The sequence below is a fragment of the Thunnus maccoyii genome, chromosome 18 (genome assembly GCF_910596095.1).
Source record: "Thunnus maccoyii chromosome 18, fThuMac1.1, whole genome shotgun sequence".
NCBI lineage: Eukaryota > Metazoa > Chordata > Actinopteri > Scombriformes > Scombridae > Thunnus > Thunnus maccoyii.
The window spans coordinates 12697501-12719447 of record NC_056550.1 but is presented as its reverse complement, the minus strand read 5'-3'; the positions used below and the strand labels follow the sequence as shown (position 1 = coordinate 12719447).

The following is a 21947-nucleotide window of genomic DNA, read 5'->3' as shown; positions in this document are numbered from 1 at the left end:
CACGATACACACGCAGTAAACATATGTCTTTTATGTGGTTGCGTACAAAATGACATGCTGACTGGTGGTTGAAATTTGATGTTACTAACTTATGACAACACTTAATGTGGTCCTGATTGCAGAAGCACAGTTCACACAAATATGTAGGGCTCTGGTCTGCAAGCATTTTTCATGTGTGATCAATTATTAACAAGAGTTGTTGGTTTGTGTTTATATCACCCACTAGATAGAAGACTTTTAGCCTCAAACACACAGTTATAATGTGTCCTGGGTTGCAAAGGGTGAAGGAGACACACACATGCAAGCAAACAGCGTACACAAACACGCACACAAACAACCATTGCTGAGCACCACAATGAAAAGCCGACGCAATTATCAAAGGGATGATTCACCTGCTGATCTTCAAAGGTCTCGCCTTATTTCAATACATCTCTCATTTCTCTCCCCCTCTGCATCTCAACCTCGTGATTCGTCTGTCATTTCTGATGTCTCTCTCTTTCTCTACATCACAGTCTATCTCATCCTTTTCTGTTTCCTTTGTCTTTTGCATGCCACTCTCAGTGTGATAGCTTTTTGCACCTTGGTAAGTTTGCTTTTCAATAAGCAGCAGACAAAGATGAAATTAATAATGCTGCCAGAAACTGCTTATTCAGAAGAGAGGTGGGTATGTAATGATTAAATTGATATCACTTTTGTCTGTTGGCCTGTCACTCTCTCACTAGTTATCTTTAGAGTTAAAGTTAGAGCCAACTCTTACTGCACCTTCCTGTTACAGCCCCCTGTACCACACTTTGTTGTCACTCTTTCAGGCCTCTGTTAAGCCTGTTATTGTCTTCTCCTTAGTTTACCTACTGTAAAAGCCTGCTATGGGTGCAATATCTTCTTTTCAAAAATAGAAAATATTTTGTTAGCCAGATTTGTCCAGATTTTTCTTGTAGACTCTTCTGAACTTAATGTGAGCATGTAACCCTAACCCTAACCCTAACCCTTACTGTATTTACCTTAAATGCAGATGCACAAGGTGAAGCATGCATTGGAGTCATTTAATGAGTGTTCACCGGGTCATTCTCTGGTCATTTTCTATCATGGGAGCAGCAGGTCATGACTTGTGTCTTTCAGCAGGGATTCATCTTTGCATTCTGTCTACTGAGGTTGGCTGGCTTAAGCAGCTGTCTTGATAAGGCTGTCTGTATCCTATGGTAACCAAGGTCAGGTGGAGATATGCTTTGTACAGACAGTCAGACTGGTCTCCTCTGAGAATGGATAGCAAGTGACCTGTGTACAGACTACGAGACTTCGGTTAAAGTTAGTCAGTATAGTGTCTTGTTTAAAGTTCAATAACCAATACAGGCATAGATGTGTGAAGAATAGCCTAATCTGGAGGTAGTAAGGGTAAGGATTTGGTGAAGGGTTTAAATACTCTTGTCCAGACGTAGACCACAGAATTGAACAGCATTGCACTGTGTTTCACTTGTACTGTAACTCTGTTCTCCTCAATCGAGCTGCAATAAATGTTCCTGCGTAAGACATCCCAGTCTTCTACCAAGTTCTTCACTTTGGGTTAACCAGCTCTACAACAGTTCCTTGACAAAAAGTGAATCCACATTTCTGCCTTTTTTTAAAATCATTTTAGTTCTGTCAAAATTAACATGTTAATTTTTAAATTAATTTGAAATACTTCAGTTTTAAAGCTAGAGTAAAGATACTGGTGTCATGTGAAACTAGACCTAAGGCATCCATTGGTACCAACCACGTCTTGATAGCTTGTTGGGAAGAGGGCTAAATAATGTTCCAAAGGTAGGCTAAATTTTGGCGAGGGAAAAGGGGTCCCTTTGAACTCTTTCTCTCTCTCTGTGTTTTCCATGTGTAAATCAAAGTCTTTCCTTGTTCTGTTTTCATATTTGCATGGACTACTGTGGACCTTGTTGAAATTCAACTGGCCCTTAAACATGGAACACATTTATTGTTGTTAATTATCATTTATATTAGTGCATATAAGAAATTATTGCCTTCTAAGCTGATATCTAATTTTACTGGCCTTGATGGTTTTGAAATTCAACTGGCACTTTCTTGCTGTCCCCTTTAAGTCTACAGAGCTTTAAAGCTTCTGTCACTTGATTGTTTTAGTTTTCCAGCTCACTGTTTTGGTTCACTCTCACTGCTCTCATTGTGGTGTTTTTGGCTGCAGCAGTCAGCAACCATCTGGTAAACAGAGTGGAGCATTTAGCAGCTGAAGAGCCAAATATTTCCCTCAGGGTGTTGGTGGAGACCAAAACACTACAAGAAACACAACTCCAAATAAATGCTAATGTTGTTCCACATCTACTGGATGCATAATCAGGTGATTGTTTGCTAACAAGTTTGCCATATGAACTTAAAAGTTGATGATACAACATGTCAGTGTTGTGTTCACAACTTGTTTCCTCTGCCCCCCAGTGGTCAATAAATGAGCCATTGCAGGTTTGGGTTTTCACACAGCCCATGTGGACATAAAGGGAGGCAGACCCAGACAGAGTCTATGTGTTGCTTTCAAACAGTCACCCTCAGTGTTCCTAGAATAGATACTGAGATTATAGTAAAAGGCACCCCGCTAACAACATACTGTCTGCCTTTTTTGAAACGACCAGTAGAGATGCCAAAGTTGAAATTTTTCAAGTTGTACACATGGTGGCTTTAACTCATCTGGTGGAAGATTGAGTTGAGGTGCTACTGGTGGGCTCCTGGTCGCTAACCAACACAAAAAATGAGGGTAAGTGCTAGTATATGAATGAAGAGGCCCGACTGTGAGCCAGAACCTGCAAGCAGTCATTGGATAAGTGAGATGAAGTGGGACATACTGTAGGAGGAGAGGGAAAAAGGTGAACCAGAGCGAACAATAGCTTTGGCTCAGTTTCATTGTTGGCCTTAAGTAAATTATATAAAAACACTGTATGCAACTGCCTGAATGCACAACATCACCATCTGGTTGTGCAGCAGTGCTACAACAATCCACAGGTAAGGTCTACACAAAGCTATAAATCATTCCCCACAGCTACACTCCTACAGTGTATTTCAGGATTGACTCATTTTCTCATCCCTTGTGTGTGTGTGTGTGTTTCAAGATCTTTACTCTCTCTTTCTCCCTCTGAAGTCCTCCCCTATCTTACCGCCATTTCTCCCCCTTCCTCACCTCCTCAGCAGTTCTTCCCTAACAAGCAGCACAGACTAAAAGGCAGAACGGGAGAGAACTTACCATTCACAAAACACCCTGTTTTCCATGAAGCTAATGGGGCTAAAAATACTAATGCTTCTCTGCTCCGTCTCATTACTCGGTAAGTCTCCAGATGCAACCACACACACACACATACACACACACACAGAATAAGTAACAGGTCTTACCTTTTTAAAAACATTGCCTTCAGTTTGATATCTGAGTTTTGTGGATAAAACCAGAAGCTTGATGTGACATCTGACTGCACTAGACAATGACCTTTGTCTTTTAAAGGGTACGGCCCACGTCAAAACACATTGAACCCTCTTCAACGCCATATGCACCCACACACACGCATACACATCTCTCTGTATGTCAAAGACCACTCCAGTTGAGCCTCATTGCTGTGTGAGAGGCCTGAACGATGTATGGTGCATTCAGCATAACTTGACATCATGCTTTCCTGACTTAGTCAATGAGTCATGTGTTTGTTTGTGTTTGAGAGAGTGTGTGATATTAAATCTGGTGGTGTTTTAGCTGGAAACGTTTTCAAAACACAAAACATTGGGTAGTTAAGAAACATTATGTAAGTGTTTGTGTATGTGCCTATGTGTGCATACTGTTACTGTTACTGTTATGATATTGGATATATGTTAAACATTGTTAAAGTACCAAAACTCAATGTAAATGTATGTAAAAATGCATCCTGCAAGTCAAAAGCCAGGGCTTCAGTCTGCACTGAATGCTTTGTTTGCAAAGTTACCTCTACTTCCTCCTCGTGATGACAACAGATTGTTCATGCATACCCACAAATGGCCATCCGTTGGTAGCCTTTGTTGCTAAGGTTGTTCCATGAGTTATTTGCGTTGTCCAATCGCATATTTCGGATCAGATTCGGGCTCGAACATGTATGGATGTATTTGAGAAGTTTCCTTTTTGAGTAAAGAGAAAAAAAAAGAAGTGAGATCCTACCACTGCTGCTTATTTACGTAGCCGCTGGAGGTCTGCGAAGAAGCTTCTGGGAGCTAAACAATCAGAACATAGTGGGCTCATCGGGAGGGGGGCCTTAAAGAGACAGGAGCCAAAACAGCCTGTTTCGGACAGAGGCTGAAGCATAGACTGTATATAAAGATGGACGAAATGACAGCTCCCCAAAAGTGAAGCCAAAGTATCTCAATCGCCCCCTGGTGGCTGGTTGCAGTATAGGTCATACGTCCCACCCCCTAAATGTTAGCGGTTGGGACATGAGCCAAACTAAAAAATCAAAGTACATGTCAAATAAATTTTTCCCAAAGATGGTTTCTGTCATTTTAGGTAGTTCTTATCATGCTCATGTTTGTTAGTTGTATTGTAGTTATATTCCGATATAAAAAGGAGGTGTGATGTCATGATTGACAGCTGTTACAGACACTCTCAAATTCTGTCAGATGGCGGGACAGCTGAGGGGGTGTGTCCCACAGGCTAACATCCTGCCGTCCAACTCTACTGCACAGACTCTGGTTGAAAATGACGTCACACAAGCAAGATGGCAGCTCCCGGAAAGGAGATATTTTGGCTTCACTTTTGCATAGCAGCAGGAAGTGGAGATGCATCGTCCATCTTTAAATACAGTCTATGGGCTGAACTGAGGGGCTGCATAAAGACGAATAGGGAGTTTTTTGAACTGTAAAGTATGCAAAGATAAACCAGTAAAGCCCCAGAATATGAATATAGACTTGGAAATGTGCATGATACATCCCCTTTAACACAAGCAAAAGCTATTTGTCTTGACAACTTTGTATACTAAGTCATTAATCAGTGATAAAAGATCTCGATTGTCTTTTAATCTGCTTTGCTACTGCCCACTCTTGACTCCAAAAAACAAATGGCTCCAGTCACCCATAATCCTAAAGATCAGGTGGATCATTTCTAAACACAAAAGGAACTGCTGTGTAAAAAAGTAGAATCTCAGCAAACGGTAGCAGATAAAAAGGGACAAATGGATGCACTCACAGTCTCTGCCCAGCACGTTACTAAAGCACTTTCACATATAGACATATCCCCAGTGTATTTGTATGTCCTCAAACAACCATGTACGCCCTCCCACCCCTGGGTGCACAACTACGTGTGTGTGTGTGTGTGTAGGCGGCAGTGAGAGTGCCCCAGGATGCTAGCTGCCTCTCCAGGGACGAGAAGTGTCGTCAAAAATAGAGAGCTTTCATGGTCTAGTTCATTGCTTGTGTCTGCATCCACAACAGATTAAACTGTCTTCCTTAATTGCTTGCTCCAGTTCTTATTAATAAGAATAATTCAGAAATATTACAGGATGCCATTGTCTTTATTGGGGCGCTGCATCGGTGCTGCTGTCATCCTGTCTCTCATTATACTATCTATCTATCTATCTATCTATTAGAGTGAGGGCTGACATTCACAGCCCTGCAGTTCTCAGTTTGTGTGTGTGTGTGTGTGTGTGTGTGTGTGTGTGTGTGTGTGTGTGCGTGCGTGTGAGTGACAGATGGTCTCTGGTCATAGTCTCAATGGAGTATACACTCTACAGATGCTGCCGCCAAGCAAGGTGTCAGCAGTACTTTGCTTTCTCTCTCTTTTTCTCTCTCCCTCATTTCCTCAAGATGTCCCATATGTTATGTAATAATCATTGTCCTCAATGAGCTTAAAGGGACACTTCACCCAAAAAAACATATTTAGTTGTATCTTGCATGCAGATAACTTTGGCTTTGTCAGGTTTGACTATACAGTATTAGCCTTTGAAACTTAATTTCCCGTGCATTTACTCAGGATAATCTACGGACCTCGCTGTGAACAGTTTTCGTAGGGATTATTTCTTCAAAACATACATGCGGTAACTTTCATTCTTTTGTTGAACATAATTGTAATTCATAGATGCAAGTGTAGAAATGCAAAACCACAGATGGGAGTAGAGAAAAAGCCTACCAAAGACCACTAGTCCAACGCATGAAACTGTATTTTACAGACAGACTGTGAGCCTGGGTGGAGTCCACTTAAAGTCCATCCTTTATGCATACATTTTGTTGCCATGATTGCTTATTCTGTGCTTCTATCATATGCCATGCACATACACACGCACCTGATCGACTACAGTAATTTCACCAAAATGCCTCCCTGGATTCAGGTGCACCAGAGCTTTTATCCCTGAAGAAAGCCTAAGGCTGAGATGTCAGTGTCAATTAGTGTCATGCAATTCACAGAACAGCATGTGGATTTTGATGTCTTTTTTTTCCCCTACATATCAGGCCTCATACCTTCGGGTGTGCACCCACATGCAGACCCATTGACATGTTCACCTCCATCCGGCCCACCCATCCATGAACACTTAATATGCAGCTCAACTCTGCTGGGTAACGAGAATGCATCCCTGAGACTTTCCCCTTTCGTCTTTCCCTCCATCTCTCCAGAACAGGAGCCGACTTAATAGAATTCATAAAACAAAGAAGGAATTGATTGGTAAATGAGGCGTGTGAGGGGGGCCAGCGTAGAAATTAATTAGTAGAGCAGCACAGTCCCAGCTTGTGATCAACAAGCGTGGACCTGTGGAGCCTTCTCTGTATGTGTGTGTGTGTGTGTGTGTGTTTCCAATTAAATTCAGTGAAATTGAGAGACTTGGCCTGTAGTAATCTAATTACCAGAATCCTTGGGGGGAAGAGGACAGAGTGCCTTCAATGTGTCAGCACATCTTGCATGCAGTGACTGTGCGTGTGTGTAAGTGCACGTGTGTGAAGATGTTTATTTTGCAGGTGTGAATGTACATGAATCCTTGAAAATACTTCTGCGTCAATGATTGTGCATTTATAAGTGTAGTTGCATTTTTAAAACCTCTATAACTCACATATGTGTACGCCTGTATACCTACATACTGTATTTCCTTTTATGCCTGCGTGTATGCTTGTGAATTCTCTGTTCATGCTGATGTGTGTCTGTGATTGGTAGCCTTATGAGTGGCCAGGGATAATGATTTGGGACGGCGGGCAGGTGCTCAAAGGAACCGCGGCGTCATCATCATCAACAACCAGGATAGCTCCATATGTCTGTCAGCCCCCATTCCGGTCCTTAAAATACACGGCTGGCATTAGAAAGCGAGATCAGACAGGTGGAGAAGGAGGAGGAGAGTGATAGATGGAGAGAGGAGAGTGAAAACAAAGCACACACACACACATAATTCAGATGTGTGATGATCACACCTCCACCAGACAATGGAGAAATATGATCTATTTAATAGAAAGCTCTTGCTCATCTACCAACTAACTTTGAAACTTGTTGTAACTTACAGTCTTCTAATTAACACATATCCAGTAAAAACATGCACTGATATAAATTTGCAGCAGAGACTGGCCCAGCAACACTTGACCTTATACTCTACTGAATAAAAAATAAATAAATGAATAAGGACTGTGTTTATTTATCAGTATTTACTTAATATTTTCATAAGGCAAAGAGTCTAGAGACATGCTAGCAGCTCCCTGAGGCTGTACGTAGGCACAGTGGCACTTAGAGCTAAACGCTAACACCAACAACATACAATGGCAATGCTAACATGCTGATGTTTTGCAGGTATAATGTTAATAACAAACTGAGTTAAAACATCTATTCCAGTTAGTGTTGGCTTGCAGGCAGCCATAAAAATATATAAATATAATATAAATATCTGTAAGTATGATGTTATAATGTTAGTTTAGCATGATAGCATGCTAAAATTTGCCAGTCAGCACTAAACACAAAGTTAAACTATTTATTTTGAGAGAAATAGGAATGTGTGCTAAATTTCATGGAAATCCATCCAATAGTTGTTGAAACAATTCACTAAAAATTCACTAAAAACTCATTTTCTGGGGACCAGAGGATGAATCTTTTTTCCTGGCAATCCATCCACTGGTTGAAGGTCCACATAAAAACATGATTTTTTTTTTCTTCATAGCCAATTATGCAATATAGAACTCTGTAGTAGTCAATTGAGAAAGCTAAACTGGAAATAAATTATGAAATTAGGTTCACCTGAAATTTGAAAAGATTTCAACTGTACGAATATGAATCTCTTCAGTATTACCAGTAGAGGTATCTTATTTTAGTTTATCAATTAAAGTTGACTCAAAGTACTTTGGGTAATTTCAGACTTAAAGGTCCAGTGTGTAATATGTGTGGTATTAAGAGGCCTCTCACGGTGACAATGGTGTTTTATTTTTTCAGAAACTTCTTAAAGAGATGACCTTGGAAGAGCACAGGCAGCTCACCAGTGAACTGCTTCAGAGGCAGCCAGGGTTCATTTTTGATGCCTTGATGATGCATCAGTGCAGGCATGGTGTCCCACCGTTTGCTGGAGTGCCAGGGGTACCATGGTGTACATGGTGTAACTGTACAGACATGCCTACAGACCGGGAGAGGAAATGCTGTGGCCAGTACCCTGCAGATTGTGTAATAATAATACCGCACTTCTCCTAGTACTGTCTTGAAAATGCTTTTTATGCATTCACAGGCGGTACTGGGAGGACATTATGGTATTTGGCCAAACCAGGAAGCCTGGGGATGACAACTGGGAGTACCATTATGCTGCCTATAGACATTTCATCTATTGACAGCATGGCTCTTTAGGCCAGGGAAACCGACTTGTCATCCCCAGTTGCTGTGTTTGGAGGATCAGGGACAAGTTCCCTGGTCCTCCAAAGACATCACACTGGTTTCACACCTGGCCTCTGAGTTTCCCTCCAGGTCCTCTGGAACGTCCACACAGTATCTCAGGTACTCACACACCTGCCTGTTCATCATCAAGGCATCAAATCATCTCATATTTATTTGTTACATTTCTGATATTTTATTTATTTTATACTTGTTCTATACATTTTCTATATTTATATATTTTCTGGATAATTATTAAACTTTTTGTTTATATATTCACATTTGTTCAACTTAAATGTGCAAGTTTACCAAATAAAAGATATTCATCAGATGTGCTGTGATAATTGCAATGATAAACATATTAATATATACTAATACAATGACAGTATTTCCCTGCAGTCAGTATATTGTAATTACCACTTCCACCATTAATTTATATTGTCATTATTTATAGTTATAAAGCAACATAAAACAGTAGTGAAGTTGGAATACCACTGATCCTCAGAACAAGGCACTGTAGTACATGTTATGGATTAATTTTCATTGCCACTTCAAGTTATGTTAACTGTAATTCACTAGTTTGAACCACAAAATAAAAATATAAAAAACAACACTAAGAATAATGACATTTGTAATAAAAATATATTTTATTTAACAGAAACATTTTTGGACATCCTTTTCAATCTGGACAATAAAAGGATAACATAAACATGCAGCTTTTACTGTTCAAACAAATATGTTGACAGCTTATTCTGTGTTCTTCAGAGTTGATTCTGATAAAGACAGAACAATCTATCAAATCATTAGTCTGTTTGAACACTAAAAGCAGTGTGATTAAACTTATCTGATCACCTTCCAGCAGTCAAATTGCTGCACATATAATAGCTGACAAGGGTCAGACCAATACCACACCAAAGGTATTCAATTTACTGCTCTGGATGAAGATGCTCTCATGGCAGGAACAACACCCATGATTGACTGGCACTGCTGTTCCTCATCTGCTCCAGGAGCTGTGTGTAGAGCAGCAGCTGCATGGAAAACTGCTTCTGTGGAAGACAGTATCATTACACATAGAGTTAATTTACTATTTCATACATTTTACACAGTTGTACATGTGAAAATAGTGCTATTTAACCAAGAGTAGGACTTACAGGGTAAGTTAATATGCTACATAGGCAAACAAATGTGTATCACTTACTTAGACCTCTCCTGACTTGGTCTGCAATACTTCTGATATGGCGGGTGTGAATGTCACAGACATGGTGAATAATGCCAACCCATAGTGCCTGAGAAAAATAAAACAGCACAAATTAATGAACTTACTATTATAAATCATCTATCTATCTACCTATCTATCTATTTATCTATCTATCTATCTATCTATCTATCTATTTATCTTATGTGCTCACCAGAAACTGTTCAACCTTATTCCATGCAGATTTTCATCCCAACAACAGACTAGATCAGATTATTTAATTGATTAACACACTTTCAGTCAGAGACAAGTAACTATTTAGTGAAATCAACTTTTGTTGTCTTTGGTTGTAATGAAAACCAACGTACTCCCAGCCATCAATGGCACATGGTGAAATACCCCTGACCTATTACACAGTCACTTTAGGATGAAGATAAAGGCAATACCATGCATTGATGCTACAGGACCTCTCTCATAGCTGGAGAAACAACAGCAACATCAAGAAAATAAGTGCTTTATGACAGTCACAAACCCTTGTAATACATTATGTTATGTCCTAAGATGCTGGGAGCCTTGGCTGGCCTGGATAAACACATCAAAATAAATAACAGAAAAATTCTACTTCTGACTGATAAATGTAAAATTAAAACTCTGGTAGCAATTACATGTTTTTGAACATTGAAACGGGGAAAATGTTACTTGTGTTGGACTATAAGCTAACTTTGCCCCCCAATCCTAAATGACAAATCCCAGTCCTAAATGACAAATTAGGAGCAAACAATGAAATCATGGAGCACTGTGAAAAATATAAATATAAATTCACAGGATGTATTAACTTGGTGATGAGCAGACTTCTCCTCAGTTTATCTTTCACACTAACTCATTACCCTGACTTACTGTCTTTAGCACATCACCAGCGCTTAATATCTTAGTTATCAGTCAATGTGTTGTCTTACTGCCACAGAAAATTAATAAATTGTTGAGTTATTAGCACAACGTCGCCTCCCTATTGTCTCTTGTCAGACCACCAGCTCCGTGAGAGGCACAAACTGAAGCTAAAGAGTGCTAATATTTAACATTACGTGGCGGTGTTTCTTTTCAGGGAAACTAATATACTGCTAATAAACATTGTACATCATTTAGGTTTTGAACCATTACCAGTGGGGCAAAATAAATATATATTACACTCTTACCTGTCCAGCAGTAAACAGGAAACTTCGGTGTTAGTCTGCAAACATTTCTCTCATCAGGGATTTCCATTTGGGTTTATCCTCGTTTTATGCTGTTGCTTGTCCCGATTTCGTTTAGCTTCTTCATGTTTTCGTTTCTTTGATGATGACATTTCACGCTCCTGTGATTTTCTAAATAAGTATGATCCTCCATTCATCAGATTTTGGTTTCAAAAACTTCTCACAATACAAAATGTTTGGTCCGTTCTTCTTCGTTTTAAAACCGGTGCATTTCCGGTAGTCGCCCATTGAATCTAAAACGTGTAAGACCCTCACTGGAGCCAGTGTTAGGTTTGTCCGTTCTGCGCTACTGATGAAACATGGCGATGCAGCATGGCTGCCACTGTGGAGGGGGACCTGCTCCCATGTAGATATAAAGGGCTTATTTCTAAGGTAACGAAAACACAACAATTATTATTTTCAGCTGATTAGACATTAATTAAGATATACTTATAAATAATCTATTCAATTTTTACCAAGTCTGTTCTTTTAGATGTTACTAAATACTACACACTGGACCTTTAAAGAGGCAGCGTGGGATAAAATTCCTGTAGTCCTGAGCTAATGATACCCAATCACCACACACAGTGGAGAAACAAAAAATCTCTGAGGACATTTAATCACTTAACTCTTTACAGTGATTCAGTATGTCCTGAGTCTGCTGTTACTGATCTAATGCAACATCACATCTTTTTTTCTATGGCCTCAACACGTCAGCATGCACAAACGTATATAACTCAGCCTTCCAGACTTCTCCTTTCCCAACTCCATCGATGCCCTCTCCGGCTAATGTTTCATGTCATGTTGTATGACCGCCGCAATTACTCATACTCCATAACTCCTACTTCACATCATTATGATCCTTGACTAATGTACTCTAACATGTCAGAGACACATGGGAAGAAGGAGCGGGATTCAAAAGTCACGAGAGAGATTGAATTGTTTCTTGTGGAACTAGCTACATGTGTGATTTCACAAGCTGTTCATCACCAACCACCAAAATACTTGCAGTGTGATTGTTGACTGAGAACATTGGTCTTGATACACACAGAGTGTGAAGTAATACACAAACAACACATCCAATATACAAAATACACAGAACCTGATGGATATTTCTGTTATACTGAAAGACTCCAAAAGTCAGTCACTACAATTGAACGGTTGTATGTCTGTGTGCCCGTATTTCTTTGACAATTTGTGGCAGCTATAACACACACACACACACACACACACACACACACACGCTATACCACGATCAATCAAATCTATCAACAAATAGACAGAGTGAGGGCTGACATTTACAGCCCTGCAGCTCTCAGTTTTGTGTGTTTGTGTGTGTGTGTGTGTGTGTGTGTGTGTGTGTGTGTGTGTGTGTTGTCTGCGGCTATGAGGGAAAGTGGGGAAAGTGGCCACAAAGTACAGATTTTGCAATGAGGAGGTGAGAAAAGTATATGTCCGAATAAGATATAAAACATAAATGACGGTTCATTATACTGTTTTTTAACACACATCTCCCGTCACCAAAATCATATTTAAGCCCCAACACAACTGGTTCATGTTGAAATGAAACAGAAAATTCCCAAAAGTAATTTTGGCTTTTGCTTCTGGGTTGTATCCAAGTAGTAGGACAGGGCAAAAACAAAGGAGATGAGATGGTTATGATCAGATTGATTTCATAATGACGGTAATTTACAATGATCATCGCACACTTATAATGCTGCTGATGCTGCTGGTGAGTGCGATGATGGCAGCGACAGAGACGATGACGGCAATGTCAAAGGTATTTGGGGTGGTGATGAGGATGCTGATGACGGAAATGTCTTCTTTGATCATGCCACTGTTTTTAACAGCAAAGAGTGATGACCTTGAAGGTGCTGCAAATGATAATGTAAAAGAAGAAAGCAATGTGTGGTTTGAGAGTTGACTCAGTCGACCAGATTTACTGAAGAGTGAGAGTGAAGAGGATGGGAGCACTGTGGAGTGAAAGAGTACAACTGGCTTGCAGCCAAAACTGAGTTTGCTTTGCACTGCCCTTCTCTTATACTGTATGTCTTTCTCATCTGCAAACATAGACACACAAACCCTTTGGCAACAGTCAATGTTAATCCCCTTAATTTAAAAGCAACTGACAGAGATGCTGGAGAAACAGAGAAAATGGAGGAAGTGTGCATATCTGTGTATGGTTTTTTGTATGATCAGATCTGACTCTAAAGCAGCCATATGCTCATTTTACTGCAAAATGCGGCATTCAGCAATTCAGTCTCTGCTATTGCTATAAATCTAATTCATCACTGATTAGAAATCATGCACATTAATTTTAATGAACTTTTGTGCTGTGGATGGAAAACGTGTGGAGTCTCTGGCCTGGACAGTAGACTGCTGCAGATTTGTTGGTGTTTAAACTATTTCCTTCCACTCTTGGAATCAATGCGACCTGGTTAGGATAGGAAATAATAATACTATAATACTGCCGGCAAGTGCTTTTACGACTTGCTTATAGGTAAATCGTAAAAGCTATATAAAATATTGCCACTTTATGGCAAAACCGAAATCTTTTGCTTTCTGCTTCTTGGATCTGTTGATGTATTGGATTCTTGAGCTTGCATGTAAGGAGTGAGAACAAGAGATAGAAACAGACAGAGCAGAGATCTGTTTTCCAGCGATAACTAGTATCATTCAGTCGAATGTCTCCCTGACTCCAGTCAAATGTGTCCCTGGGTCTCCAAACTGCTTACTCAAAGCTGCTGCTGTTTTAACAGACTCTGTAAAACTGTTTGGTATGTGCCCTGGTGGCTCAGTGGGCTGAGGTGCATAAAATCATACTGGACTTTGTCTGTTTCACTTGTATCACTTTCCAAGGTGGATTTCACTGATCTAATTGGGTTGAAGACTTATTTATTTTTTGGCATTTCACCAGTGGAAATATGGAAATTTCAGAATGTTAAGTTATAAGTCTATAACACTACAATCAAACATAATCAAAAAAAAAACCCAAAAAACTCCTGACCTGCAGCTCATCATTCAGTATCTCATGACACATAAATGTTTTAAAGTTCCTACAGGGAACTTTAACTGGTTATGAAACAGTCTCTTGATGCCTCTGATGCCTCTGTATGACCTATATAGCTATATAGCAAACGAGACCATCAGCAAGAAGATCGGCTGTTTCTATATAGTTATTCGAAATGCCTGTCACCGGGTCAGATTCCTGTAAAATCAGACGAAAAGATTTACAGCACATTGACCAGAAGAGCCTTTGTTTACATTACATGTAGCATTGTAGCATGAGGGAGTACAAAGACGTTAATAGGACGAGGGGAGGACATTCTCTTCGTTTGATAACATTAAAAGTAAAGTTAGACTTGTTGTCGGCTTCCCAACTCATTTTAAAAAAGATGCGAGAAAAAGAAAAAGAAAGCACGAGCAAGCTGAGAGCAGAAGCGAAAGAGAGCAGCGGTGGTGGAGCGCGCTAGAGAGTGAATGAAGAGAGCGAGCGGCAGTGTAGCAGGAACAAAAGAGTGAATCTGAGAAATTAAACATTATTTTCTCACTGTTTCACAGCGGTTACGTTCTAAAGCTTGGATAAACATGCCCACACCTCCGCACAACCCTGAAGGAAGGTGCCACATTACCAGATTTGGTGTGAATGCAGCCTTACCTACTGTAGGTGTATGAACAGCACTAAAACAAAGTTTACTTTGTTTCACCATCGCCATATTACAATTATTAATTTTACATAGCTACAAATAGATACATTACTTCATTGCTATACATTCAGCAAACAGCTGTGTTTAAAAATGAAAAACAGTATTAAAAAAAAGTAGCATCTTTCTTTCACCCGCTTCCAGAACAAATGCACACGCTAGCCAAGATCTTTATGACACAAAGCAGTGATGCTCATGGGAAATGTAGTCTTCATTCCGGGAAACACTACCACTTTTGTCCACAGGGACCGCTAAAATCATCATAAAATGAAAGTTCCTTGTAGTAACTTTAAGTGTTACTGCTTTGTCAACCAAGAACTTGAGTCATCTACTGCCCTGTAAAAATTACTGTAATTTGCGACAATTTCTGCTGTCAATCATTTTGTGAAATTAAATCTTTTTTTTTTTTTTACCTAACAGGTGAGTCATTTCTGTCTGTTATTGGCTTAACAATAGCAATTTTCTCAGAAAAATCTTAAAGCAAAATTATTATACTACTGTATAATGTATCTCTGCATCTCTCTCACAAGTGCTAAATGATCCATTAATCATGCAATCAACCATGCAGAGCATCATAAGACCACGATGCTAAGGAAGTGCCAATCTGACACCGAAAGGTCACAAATCTACATGGAGGGGAGGGGGCGCCATTTGTTCACATCACTGAGCAGTGAGCAGATTGGGGTTGAACGACGGGATGTGGTGTCCGTCAAAATGACTTAGTGACGGTACAGCGGGCATGAGATGGCCTTCCTGACTGGTGTCAGCCCTGACAGGTGACAAAACAGCTGTGGAAGAGGCACGCCAAGGGACCACATATGTGTCTGTGTGTGTCAGAGAGAGCAAGGAAGGAAGAATAGGTATGTATGAATGTGTTTGTGTGTGTGAAAGACAGATAGGAAGAGAGAGAGTTTAGTGATGAAAGAAACAGACTTGGATTCAATACAGAGATTTCAGTTATTCAAGTATTGACTGATAATAGTGTGTTTTTTTGGGTTTGACACTTCCAGTGCAACCATATAACATTGCATGCATGTACTTTACCATAATTCCAGATTGGCGGTACAAAACAGATTCAAGGCACGACTGTTAAGATGAAAGGGTATTTGAAAATAAATAAAATGGTAGAGTGGGGTAAGTGTAAGGCTTCGGGGTAGTGTAGCTGATCATTAATGTTGAGAGCAGGTGTGAAGCTGGATGTTTCTGGGACAACAGAACACAGTGAGGTGCCTTCCGGGGGCGTTGTGGTTCAAATTCAACCAAACACCTGGGAGGGGATAGCATGCTCTCTCTAATACACACTCCTTTTATCTAAATTTTTGAAGAGGCACTCACTCTAAATACCTCAACATTTCAGTACAGTACAGCTACATTAGCTCCTGTGCCCTGGTTAACACTAAAACAAAGTCTTCACATTAGACTCGACGATTCTTGACAGGACATTCTGAGCATTTCAGGACCGAGTTTACCCACAGTTATCTGCCTAAGTAGACAATTACAATAGAGGATGCAATGCATAATTCTATAATTGCTGATGTGTAAGTCTAAAAGCAAAAACACATTTTGCAATTGCAATTTCATTTGAAATATACAGAGCATCTGGATTTTTGCTATTGCTGATCTTAAGGTCAAACTCTTTATTGTGTATAAAAAAATAAATTATTTGCAGATGAGAGAAGCAGGCTTGTGAGTGAAAGATTGCTGTACCAAAAAAATCACCAATGTTTTATGTTTATGTTGTCACAATAATGTACTAAAGTAAATCAGAACAATAACATCATCATAGATCAATTCAAATACCCTATTTGCTGCTCCAATAGCAATGTAACATGTCAAGGAGAACTTTAACCCTTGTTTCCTAATGCAACAGCACATTTTATTTACAGAGTGAACTGCGCCTAAACTGGCAACTATCACCTGTCATGAGAATTCAAAAGGCTGCACAATAATCCGTGGCATGACAGACACCTCATTTTGAATACATATACACCCAGTCATCATAAATCCACACCCTCACACGCTGCGCAGCATACAATCATCTATAATTGGGATGTTGTGCGATGGGGCGACTGCTGCTTGTCAACAGAGATTAGCTGCAGACATGTGTATGTGTGGGTTTGTATCCATTGTTGCACCTGAGCACACTGAGTGAGAGCCCCTGGATTAAATGTGATACTGTAAGGACACACCACACACAAACGGAAGACCGTCTATATGTAAACAACTGTAATAAACTGATACAAAACACAGATGCCCACACATACACACTATTTTTTCCTCCGGCTCCAGGATTTGTTATATTACCACAATTTTGCCTGCTGATTGTCCCACATGTGAGGATAATTTGAAAAAGCAGATGTCACATAAATGTTGTATATTTCCACTGCTGCAACATTTAGGTTTAAAAGGAAGACATATTCTCAACTACATAAAACATAAGAGGTAAATGTGAGGGTAATGTGTCAGCCCTTCAAAGGGTTATTTCTGTCACAAAACTTAGACTTTTTCTCACCTGTGACAACAACCACTCTCTCTGCCTAAATCTTTAAGCCAGAGGGAGGCAATCATCAAATCAGGTATGGTAAATATTTACTGTTTGTTTCAGGCTTACTGAACAAAGTCTAGCACGCCGAAAACAACACATTGTCGGCACAGGTCCACAAAAGTAACCAAGCTGTGCCAGGAAGAACAGAACCTAGAAGTCTTCTGATGAGACCAACTTTATGTTGTCATCTGCTGCTGTCAAAGAAAGGCGGATAAGGAAAAGGGCAGCTGCTGCTCTTTTATAAAGGCAGGCCTATTAGGGTTGAGTTGGGGCATTCTGATTAGGTGAGCACATACATGCAACTTAACATCAGGCAAATATGTAAAGATAAATGGTACGCCTTTAGATTCCCTTGAGAGGAATAGTACGTTGATTTCTTCCTTTGTCGCTGAACAGCGGGGAAAGTTCACATGTGCACTTAACACAAACATGACAGGTGTTTGGAACCATGTTTGCACCACAGGGTGCAGCTTTTCTTTTGACTGTTATACAATCCTCGCTGAGTTATCGTTAGACCTAATTTCTCCCAAAAGGAGAGTGACTTTACATGCATTTACAGATCCATCAGTAAACAATTTGCAAAAGACATTGTGGCTGTGGCAGACCACAAATCAGATCCCTGCACTCACTTATTATTCATTGTTTAGGTTTAACGCTTCCATCTTCGTGAAGCTCACAGTGAGTTTTTTATACAGTGAGGTATTGATTCAGTTTTGTGGTAATATTTGAGCCTGTAATTTGTTTATCAGCCATCCTGTCGAGTGTCTATACCTCTGGTACAATATACAACTGCTGTTCCTCTTTGCAAATATCTTTTGTTGTATGTTGTCATAAAGACCTATGTCTTATTAAATAGTTTTAACAACTGATGAGTTTATGTGTTTTTTTCATATGGCTTTTTGGGCTGTCAAAACTCAGAAGTTCATTGTTATAATCCTTTCACAGCTATAACATATTAAAATTGCCATTCAAGTTAATATGATCCACATGAGCAGCTGTATTTGTAATTGTGATTTAAGGTTACAGTAAAAGAAAAATCCCTTTTTTAAACAAGGTGTTTACACTTTTTTGTCAACCCCGGTATCTCTCTCTGTGATCTCCCATATTTACTTGTCCCTTGCATGCAATCTGTCGCACGCACTCCCACGCACATATACACAAACATCCCTTTGGTCACACACCTTCACGTTCTGTATGACACAATGGCAGAGCCAGTGGGTGAGTGTACATGAGTCAACAGCCTTGCCTGCCGGTGGCATTCATAGTGACTCACATTTCCAGGAAGAGAGAGAGAGAGAGAGAGAGAGAGAGAAAGGGAGGCTTGAAGCCAGGATCACCTTCTGTATGTTAAAGTCTTGAACTTTAACAATCAACAGTATTTTCATGATTTAGAAGCCACATGCAGATCTGTTCTCTAATCAGTTTTCTTTCTGTTATTTTTTGCTTTCTGTCCTTTTTCTCTTGCCATTTACGCTTCTCTTTTTTGAATCTTGTCTGTGTCTTACTCTCTCTGCTGGTGTTCGTCCCTCCCTCCTCCTGTCATATTTCTACTTTCTTTGTTCTTCACCATAGAATATCGACAGTCACAGCTACTGAACCTCTTCTCTTCCCTCTCTCTCCCTCCCTCAATCTGTCTGTCTCTCTCTCTCTCTCTCTCTCGCTTCCTCTGGCCTTCACAGGAGGCTCTCAAGGCGCAGTATGTGGCTGCCCTCACCACCCGGTTGTCAAGCGTAAACCAATCGTTTCACCTAACTGAATAATACCAGCATTCACTGCAGCCCCAATCTCGCATCCTCCTCACTGTCCCTTTCTCTGTGCTCCCTCCAGTCCTTTGTCATGTCCATCTGTACTTCTCTTTCCCTCTGTCTCCCATGACATCTATGTTGATCTTTACACCTCTATACCTCCTCTTCCTCATCTCTCTCGAGGGCCCTCTGTTTCACTCCACGTCCTCCTTTTTCTCCACAATCTTGCTTGTCTTTTTTTCCCCCTTCCGCATCTCCTTCCCTTTCCTTATATTTCCTCCTGTCTCTGACTCTCGTTTTCTATACACACAGGTTCTCTCTATTTGTGCCACCCCCCTGTTACTTTCAGTTCATTGTGAGCTGCTGCTACAAAAGAACTATGAATGCCCTCTCTCCCCCCTATGGTGAACCACAATACTTGATCTCATACAGGCCAGACCTGACGTACATTTGTTTGTGTATGTGTGTGTGTGTGTCTGTATTCTTACGTATGAATGTATGTGTGTGCACATGAGAAAGAAAGTATGCATGTATGTGAACAGTTTTTTATCTTCCTCATTGTCAAAGGAATGGAACAAACTCCAAATAAGGGTGTTTCAATTGCTCGCTGCGATGTTTACGCTTTTAAAAGCCACACAGAATTTGCTAACTTCCTGTCTGTGATTGCCAAAGATCTCGACCCAACGAAAGCTGGCAAGAAAAACTCAAGGATGCATCAGACATTTGTTTGTCACTGTTGTCACTTATACCAGAAATGCTATGTTTCTGAGTTTTGATCCAACAGAGGAGATTCAAACTGTTTACCATATTGAAATGGTGAGTCATTTTCAGAGTTAATAGGGATTACTATGACTGGATCCTTCTATACATTTAGCAAACCTGTTTTTGGGGCTGAAATGCTCTATGTAACCCTGACACATAACAGTGCTTTCAATAAAAGCATCAATCAACACGCTACAGACAGGCTCTTCTGAACAGCAGCCTGGGGTTAGACACCATTGCAAAAGCTAACGTCAATAGAAGGGAAGGGGAGTGGGCAGATATGAATGATTGGGCTTATTGATGCTTTGTTTCAAGGGTCAGAGTTCACTTAAAACAATCGGCAGTTGCCTCTCAGTGAGCAGCTCCAGGGCATTTCATTATTATAAGGCCTTAAGAGCGGCCTCGGCATTGGCAACGATTCTGCTATTACCAGCATGGACAATAAGATTCATTTTGGGATGGCAGATTGTAGCTCTATCCCTGTTCAACTGGGAGCTATATGAGGTGCAATGTGTGTGTGTCTGTGTGTGCAATCCAATTATATTACTTGGTGACTTTAAGATGGTAGTCTTATGCATAGTCACTTACAATGGGTGCAGCCAGTGGGGAGAGTGAACTTACATTTCTATAAAAATTACAAGTAACCACTGGTAGAGAATGCAGTCTGTCAAAGCCAGTCAGCCCAGATGATAGATACACTATGGTAAATGTCCTTTTACCCTTAAATGATCAAATATATAAGGACTTAAGTAATGAGAATGCTGTCCATATTTGTGTGTGAATGAAAAAAATGCTGTTACAGCATTATCCAGTGTTTAGGTCTACAACATCTTTGGTGCAAGACACACTACTGAGGTTGATATGGCAGAAAATTTCTCTATCAGCAGGAAGGAGAGGAGAGGAGAGGAGAGGAGAGGAGAGGAGAGGAGAGGGTGGTCACTCCAGTGAGATCATGGTCTGTCTGATCAGATCTTTGAAATATTGTTTTAACTGGGCACATTTTCTTTGAAAATGGGAAAATAGGAAAGCTAAAAGGTCAAAATGTACAGTAGTGGGGTCTCTGACATTACATTTTGTTAGTGCTAATTCTTGGCTGCATGCAGTAGTGGAATTCCTCTTAATCCGTCTACAAGACACAACTCGTGAGGCCCTCAACAACTTTGTGTGCATCAGTACATGTGAGCAGCAGAACACATTTCAGCACCATGGACAGCGTCAAAAATCTGAAGGCAAAACACATTTTAATTTCTGATTGTGATTCTGATAACACAGAGTCCATTTCATAGTGAGTGTGTTCAATATATTGCAGACTATCCCTGAAATAAACGCAGAAAAAAACAAACAAAAAACCGTGGTCTCCAAAAAAAAAAATGCTCAAATTATTGGATCTAAATCTGAGAAATCAGCGTTGAGATATTCTCCTAAACATTCAACGTTGTCAATTTTATTCTTTGAGCTTCTGAATTTCAACAGATTTCTGAGAGAAATGTAAAAAAAAAAAAAAAAGAAAGAAAGATTACTTGTAGGATCAGTGGGGCTACAGGTCTAATGAACAAGCAACACCTCTGCCTCATCTGTGCACTTTCTTTCATCTTTTCTTAAAAACCATGTAACATCAAACAATCTGGACTACTCCAGTAAATATGTACAGCAAAATGCGATAAACACTTGAACTGGAAACAGGCCAAACTTACCTTGACTGACATTAAAAAAGGTGTGTCCAGGATTTACTGAACAAACCAGCCGAGGTTTCGCTTTCTCTCAGACACCTGGCCGGTGAACACCATGGAGAATCAGTATCCACTAACCATTTATGGAATCGGCACACACGCAGGCATTTCGGATAGAAAAAGCGAGAACGTCGTTGCGATGCTGCAGCGCAAAGCCCGGATCCCCGGTAGAAAATTGGGTTGTGCGTTGCAGCCTTGGCGACTCTGTGTGGTGCGCACTGG

The 21947-nt window shown here is 40.2% G+C and overlaps 1 protein-coding gene across 1 annotated transcript in view; it reads right to left on the bottom strand.

Annotated features, from left to right (window-relative positions):
* LOC121883916 (voltage-dependent T-type calcium channel subunit alpha-1I-like) overlaps positions 1–21749 on the bottom strand; it is a 43920-nt gene extending 22171 nt beyond the window's left edge. The window contains exon 1 of the mRNA XM_042392365.1: positions 21690–21749. The gene's annotated coding sequence lies outside the window, so the exon portion shown is untranslated. The remainder of the gene's footprint in view (positions 1–21689) is intronic.
* Between the last annotated feature and the right edge of the window lie 198 nt (positions 21750–21947).